The sequence below is a fragment of the Limulus polyphemus genome, unplaced genomic scaffold (assembly GCF_000517525.1).
Source record: "Limulus polyphemus unplaced genomic scaffold, Limulus_polyphemus-2.1.2 Scaffold6531, whole genome shotgun sequence".
Classification (NCBI taxonomy): Eukaryota; Metazoa; Arthropoda; class Merostomata; order Xiphosura; family Limulidae; genus Limulus; species Limulus polyphemus.
In genome coordinates, this window is record NW_013672141.1 from 17,407 (window position 1) to 25,600 (window position 8,194).

At 32.5% G+C, this 8,194-nt stretch overlaps 1 pseudogene; it reads right to left on the reverse strand.

Moving 5' to 3' along the window:
• Window positions 1-1,600: 1,600 nt before the first annotated feature.
• LOC106473821 overlaps window positions 1,601-8,194 on the reverse strand; it is a 23,127-nt pseudogene continuing 16,533 nt past the window's right edge.

Consider the following 8,194-nt stretch of genomic DNA (forward strand, 5'->3'; position numbering starts at 1 on the left):
CAAGTTTTTGTGTCTTTTTATAACTGTCTTTGAAATGATTTAGTCTAAAATAGTTTAAAATTTAAATTTAAAATAGTTAAAATTTAAATTTAAAATAACTCAAGTTTTTGTGTCTTTTTATAACTGTCTTTGAAATAATTTAATCATTTAAGTCTTTGTGTTCTTTTAAAACTTTGTTTGAAATGATTTAATAATTTTCCTGTAAATGTTGATTAATTTCATCGTATCATGGTTAGAATTAAATTTTAAATACACTGTTAAAGCAAACTCTACAAAAACATTAAAAATAACCCAAGACAAGAGCACTAACCCTACAAAAAAGGACACGTGACTCATTAACCAAAAATAGATACAGAAGTGTTAAAAACGGTGGTTTCAGTATTAATTGAAACTGATAATCTGTAACGAAATCGAAAAATCTCTAACAAAAACGTCTAATATTTACCTTTGATGTAAGTTATTAAACTCACACTCTGTTGTAATTACTCTCCAAAATGATTAGTTTATGGTTCATAGAAAGATCAACTAAGAAAACAAACTTGTATATTTGTACATTAGAACTTATATGAAGAGTATCAGTGACATATTTTACTCGAGGTCAAATTCTATAGGATAAGACGGAATATACAGTAAAATCTAATGTATATTTTCAGTTTATAAACTAAGCATTCAGGAACTTGTTTCAAAGCAGATATTACGGATATTTCAGTTTCTTCTCAGAAAGAAAAATAATCGTTTATTGTAAATGTGACTAGGGAAAAACTTGTCATAAATATAGCTATTATTTGAATGACTGAAATATGAAAAAAAATGTTAATACTAAAGCAAACACTGAAAACAAACCTAATGATAAATTTGAAACTTAAGGTTTATAAAGCCTATAATGCTTGATAGAAGATGAAAGAACGAACGATACTGGAACAAGACGGACAACTGAATATGAAAATATAAGCTAGTCTGATTATACATTTTGACGATTGTTGCCTAAAATTTACAGTCCTCAGAAGCTGTTGTCATGACACAGTACTGCTTGTATGTAGGTAGTTCGATTTATTCCCAAGTCTTTATCAGCATTCCACTGTGATGGTAATCAAAAAGATACAGCCATGTTTGTTTATTTAATCCATAAATAAATAAAATTACCAATCAATCTACTTAAAATCTCAGCATACTGACTTTGTTTTAGTATTTTCTTTCACTACGTCTGTATATATTTGTTTTACTTTCTTATGCCTCAAACGTACAGTTCAACGAAACACTGAAAAGTTTTTTAGAGCTTTTAAAATCCTCGTATATGTTTTATTGTTGTGATAGTGCACTAACTCAAGTGATAAACTACAAAATGTGATTGTTTGATCCAGTTTATGTTTTATTGTTGTGATATTGCACTAACTCAAGTGATAAAATGTGATTGTTTGTTCCAGTTTATGTTTTATTGTTATGATAGTGCACTAACTCAAGTGATAAACTACAAAATGTGATTGTTTGTTCCAGTTTATGTTTTATTGTTGTGATAGTGCACTAACTCAAGTGATAAACTACAAAATGTGATTGTTCGTTCTGCTCTAGATTATTACAGATCTTGTTTCTAAAATGGGGGTATTTTACTAAGAATTCTTTATTAGACGACAAAAAACCTAAAGTGTAGAAAATAAATTAACAAATACACCGGTTGTAAAAGTAACTCTGCATTATCATTTTGTAATGTTAGTCCTAATAAAGAGATTTATTCTCAGTGGTCACCCCTGCCTATTGCCCAGATCTATTGGTACCATTACCTCCACCATTCCGTGAATAATAAAAAGACAGATAGACAAAACAATTACTAATTGTTAAAGTTCTAGTTATTGGAATTAATTAAGCACATATTTTAAAAACAACATGATACAAATATTCCATGCCTTCTATAATGACGTTCGTTGTGTATGATTAAGTTTAATAAAATTCGTTATTTCATCAGGGCGGTGAGTCGTAGGTTCCATAAATACTTGCAAATTTGTCATCTGAACTACCGTAAATCATCTGTTGAGGTTTTCCACCTGTTGTGGCTGCAACAGGTGGAACTCGAAAAGAGAGTTCGTCATCAGAGAATAGTTTTTTTTCGGTTCTTTTGATTCCAGAAATGACAGAAGATGGCGCCAGCGATCATACCAAGGTGAAGTAAAGACACTGCAATAACGACTGCTATGAACGTAGAACGAGACGTACATACACCTCCAGGAAGTTTTGATTTGACATCTGGAGCAAGAAAATAATAGTAAAATCTTTATATATAAGTTTCATTTAAGCATAAAAACAAAACAGTACTTCAATTTAACTCGAAAATATATTTTCTTTACAGTATGCCAAATCTACTATGTTCGAAAAATGATTAATATGACCTGTAGTACTGAAAAATACCAAAGTATCTCTCAAAACTGTGCATTGATCTTTCATGAAGACAGTTGAAAAACAAATAAGATATATTTTACAGTTTTTATTTATTTTATATTTTACGTACAGTTTCAACTCTTACTTTTGAAAAATTTATCAATCGTGAAGAAATGCCGAGGAGCTTAAGTCGGGTAAGTCAAGCCTCAGGAAACAATTATTGGTAAGAAATTTACTTTTTAAAGCAATTAGAAATAAACTTATGCTTATTTAATGAAACCAGTGCTAGAAAACTGATTGTTAGAAGTTAGGTCCTATCATTCTGATTCACGAGGATGGCGGGACGTGGCGCATATGCGTCATTAGTTATAAAGGCCTGTTGAGTACTGCCATCATTAGCTATACAGGCCTGTTGCTTACTGCCATCATTAGCTATACAGGCCTGTTGAGTACTGCCATCATTAGCTATACAGGCCTGTTGAGTACTGCCATCCTTAGCTATACAGGCCTATTAAGTACTACCATCATTAGCTATACAGGCCTGTTGAATACTGCCATCATTAGCTATACAGATTTGTTGAGTACTGCCATCATTAGCTCTACAGGCCTGTTGAGTACTGCCATCATTAGCTCTACAGGCCTGTTGAGTACTGTCATCATTAGATAAGCCTGTTGAGTACTGCCATCATTAGCTCTACAGGCCTGTTGAGTACTGCCATCATTAGCTCTACAGGCCTGTTGAGTACTGTCATCATTAACTCTACAGGCCTGTTGAGTACTGCCATCATTAACTCTACAGGCCTGTTGAGTACTGCCATCATTAGCTCTACAGGCCTGTTGAGTACTGCCATCATTAGCTCTACAGGCCTGTTGAGTACTGCCATAATTAGAGTACTGTAGAGTACTGCCATAAAATGTTCTAATAGCTCATCCATTCTGACCAGCTTCTTCATATTAGTGCAACCATTATCTAGCTTCTACTTCTATGCGTATTGCAGATTTTAGACAATATCCAAGAACCCCTTAGACATACCCAAGAACCTCTAAAAGTTTCACAGTGATCAGAAGTCGGTATGTTGGGAAGTTTTCGTCACGGATAGAGACACAGACACAAGCCACTTCATGATGTAGATTTTGCCTAAACGTAATGCTAACAAATTAATAAAGCTATTTATGTTTCTTTCTTATAAAATATTTGCTATTTAATTTTAACTGAAAGGTTATTAAAAATACCTACCCGGCAGAGTTTTATAGTCTCTTTTATCGACTGGAATCTCTGTCTCTGCATCTTCACCAACCATAATAGCTAAGGAGAGAGGTATTTCTTGTGGAATTGGTTTCTCCGTTGCAGCGGTAATTTCTGGAGTTGTTTCTTCGTTGACAGATTCTTTAAAATAAAGCTCTTCAGCTTTAGGTCTCCAGTAACGTTTTGTCGATTTTAACGCATTATTGTTCGGTCTGTAGTAATATGGATTGTTGCTATGAGGATTGTCATTGAAACTGTTGTTAGGTTTTTCAGAAGAGCTGCCATAGAAACTGTTGTTAGGTCTTTCAGAAGAGCTGCCATATAAACTATTGTTAGGTTTTTCAGAAGAGCTCCCATAGAAACTGTTATTAGGTCTTTCAGAAGAGCTCCCATAGAAACTGTTATTAGGTCTTTCAGAAGAGCTACCATAGAAACTGTTGTTAGGTCTTTCAGAAGAGCTACCATAGAAACTGTTGTTAGGTCTTTCAGAAGAGCTGCCATAGAAACTGTTGTTAGGTCTTTCAGAAGTGCTACCATAGAAACTGGTGTAATGTCTTTCAAGAGAGCTGCTGCCATAAAAAGTGTTATTAGATCTTTCGAAAGAAGTCGATGGAGATTGTTGTACTTGCGCTTTTCCCGATGTTTCAGGGTTAGAACTGTGTTTCTGTGTTTTTTTATCGGATTTGACAATCTCATGGGGTATAACGGTTGTTAAAGATTTAGGCCCTGATGTGGTTAAGTTTATCCTTTCGTCGTTTACAGGGATTTTCTTAGAACTCGATGGTAAAACAGGACCTGATGTTGAAAAAAACGTTTTAAAAATATCCTCAATAACAGTATTCACTGGTACTAGAACCGGTGAAAATTTCATAGAAACACTTGGAGGAAAAATGTTCTTGGTTTGTGTTTGATTTTCGCTACCGAAACTCGAACCCAACATCGGACGTCTGGCGGGTGGTTTTGTTATATTTGCAACTGTATCTCGTTTACGCCGTCCGTAAGACAATCCGTTATTAGCACACAGCACCTACAGATTGAACAGGTGTAATTAATATTTCAAAATACAAAATTTTTTATTTTAAAATAATACAAAGAACTGCTAGTTTGATGGGCTGGATATAGCCAGGGTTATAGGTTCATTTTTTACACTACCTTGTTACAAAAACGCGTTCCCTGCTTGCTAAAAATAAAATAAGAAGTCAGCCAGGCAGACAAAAGTAGCAAAAAAGTGGGTTGTGGATAATTTTGACTTTCATCTAATTTATCGGTTCTAAATTAAGGACATCTATTAGATAACCTTTTTTTTGTGTGTGGCTTTGTTTAAAATTCTGAAACAAACAAACAAACCCAAGATCCTCAGCTCCTCAATGCGATAAATTAACCACTAGATCGCGCTCGTTGGCAATAATTTAACTCCCAGGGAAAGGTTAATTTGATATTTGATCATATTTTAATATTATTACTCAAAACTGAAATTGGTTCAATAATAACAAGATAAGATCGTGGATTTATTCACCAAGCAACTAAAAAGCTATTATACACATATTTCTATATTGTGGCGCCAAGTGTCTATAAGGATGACATATGTTTGTACATTTCTAACACTAACTATATAGCATCCAATTCAGAATATTCTCGTTCACAGATCTTTTAGTTTTCTTTCTGAAAATGCACTTGTGATGTCGAACTTAACTGATGATTGTTTGTTTGTAATTAAGCACAAAGCTACACGATGGGCTATCTGTGCTCTGCCCACCACAGGTATCGAAACCCGGATTCTAGTGTTGTAAGTCCGCAGACATACCACTGTGCCGCTGGGAGACTTAACAGATGAAGATACGTTTTTAATTTTTGAAAAAGAATTGCAAAATGCGCTTAATTCCCTAATAAGTTTTGAATATTCTTAATAAAATCTTAAAGCTATATTTAAGTATATGACATTTATTTAAAACTGTACAGCAACACAAACTTACGTGCTCACAGAAATCCTGACAGAACCTAATTTGCACCTCAAAGTTCACTAATCCAGTAGAAGGGAAACGGAAGGCCTTGAATCGTGAAAATAAGGAACGGTAATCTTTTTGGTCCAACTGGAGAGATGGAAAGATGCTGGGATCCGTGGGACACCTACAGGTACAACAAAATATCGACGATATTGTATTTGTTTGTTTAAAAAAAAGTAAACAGTTGACAGGATTTTCGAAACCAATAAATAAGCCATTGTAACAATGTCGTAGCCATTTCTTTAAATACATTTGGAATATTTCGAGATAATTCAAATAAAACATGTTAATATTTTTGTAGATAACTGTATGAAAAACACATTAGGTTTTTGGAAAAACAAGAAATAAATCGTTGTAACAGTGTTGTAGTCAATCGTTTAAGTACGCAAGCTGGGATCTTTAGAGTATATATATACATAGATTAACATCTCCGTACACACTGACATACATACAAAACTGTATTCTGATCATGTGACGTGTCAGGTGATTCCTTGAGCCTTATAGATACACAGGTTTAGCCTTATCATGGTTAGTATGGATCTCACCAAGTACGTTACGCATACTTCAGGCTACTATCCTGGCGAAAGATGGTCCATTACGAAATTAGTAAGAGTTGTTAATAAAGTGCTCAGTAAGTGTCGATGAAGCATGAAAGAAGTGTTGAATTGTTTCATCTTTGAAACACATATAGTGTGGACGTTAAAACTTTTAACAAAATCGCTAAGGTCTTTGGAACGCCAACAAAAATAGTAAATTTTTGAAGCTAAAAGTTTAAAAACGATATTATGATCTTTGAGACACTACATATAAAGTAAAACAGAAATAATGAAGTTAGTAAAAACGACGTGAGGTGTCTTGTAACACCGACATATATCAAATATGGTAGCAATGATGAGATTTTAAATAAAACAAAATATATGTTTATATAAAGATACTAATCTTTGGAACATTTACAAATAAAGAAATCTGAAAAAAATAGTGAAGTAAACTTTGTATTCCCTCTCCATATTAATCAAAGTATAGAATAGTGAAGTAAATTTTGTAATCCCTCTCCATATTAATCAAAGTATAGAATAGTGAAGTAAATTTTGTAATCCCTCTCCATATTAATCAAAGTATAGAATAGTGAAGTAAATTTTGTAATCCCTCTCCATATTAACCAAAGTATAGAATAGTGAAGTAAATTTTGTAATCCCTCTCCATATTAATCAAAGTATAAAATAGTGAAGTAAATTTTGTAATCCCTCTCCATATTAATCAAAGTATAGAATAGTGAAGTTATAAATTTATAGAACGGTTTTTGAGATCTATAGAACATTTACAAATAAAGAAAGGTAACACGTTAATGTTGAATTGTTAAAGAAAGACGTTATACTTGATGAAACACAAATAAATCAAGACAGGTAGGTGGAAACTATTTCTTAATGACTTGTGGATGACCCTCAAGTAAATTATTTAATTAAAGATTGTTGTTTGTTATTAAATACAAACCTACACAAAGGGCTAGCTGTGCTCTCCCAACCACGGGTATCAAAACCCGGTTTCTGGGGGTGTTTAAATAAATGATATTGATGCCTGTGGAACATCTAGCTGAAAAATTCTCATTAAGGTGTTATAGTAATTTCTAATTATATGTTTATATTTTGACTAGTAGCTGTCTTGTTAATACAATGTTAGCCTAACAGTTTCGACAAATAGTTTCTCATTGATAAATAGTAATAAAAACACATATAATAATGTGAACTTCACAAAAACTACTTGTAACTACTTCATCTTTCAATAATGATTTAAAAATTGTACACTCAAAGTTTATTAACATTTCCCACTTCTACGTTTCACACTTCTACACTTCACACTTCTACATTTCTCACTTCCATATTTCTCACTTCCACATTTCTCACTTCTATATTTCACACTTCTACACGTCAGACTTCCACATTTCACTCTTCTACACTTCAGACTTCCACATTTCTCACTTCTACACTTCACACTTCTACATTTCTCACTTCTATATTTCACACTTCTACACTTCACATGTCTTATGTTTATGATAAGATATAAATTTATTAACCACTACTAATGCAATATAGAGAGAACTTCATAACTAGCCACGTTGTTCAATACTCCTGGTGTACGTTATACTTGAAAAATTGATTATGCATTTTCTAATTATAACCATAATTTAAAAAATGTCATAATGAAATAAATAATATTATTTGGATGATTTTAAATTCTAAAATTATTATTTTCATTACTAGTCAGTTTTGCTTACTTATTTAGATATGCTGTAAATAGGGTTCTTTAATAATATCTTAGTATAACTAAGTAAGCTGAACTACATTATAACTGTAAATAGGGTTCTTTAATAATCTCTTAGTACAACTAACTAAGTAAGCTGAACAATATTATAACTGTAAATAGGTTTCTGTAATAATCTCTTAGTTATAATGTAGTTCAGCTTACTTACTTAGTTATACTAAGAGATTATTAACCCTATTTACGGTTATAATGTAGTTCAGCTTACCTTTAATAATCTCTTAGTATAACTAAAACCCTATTTTACAGTTATAATGTA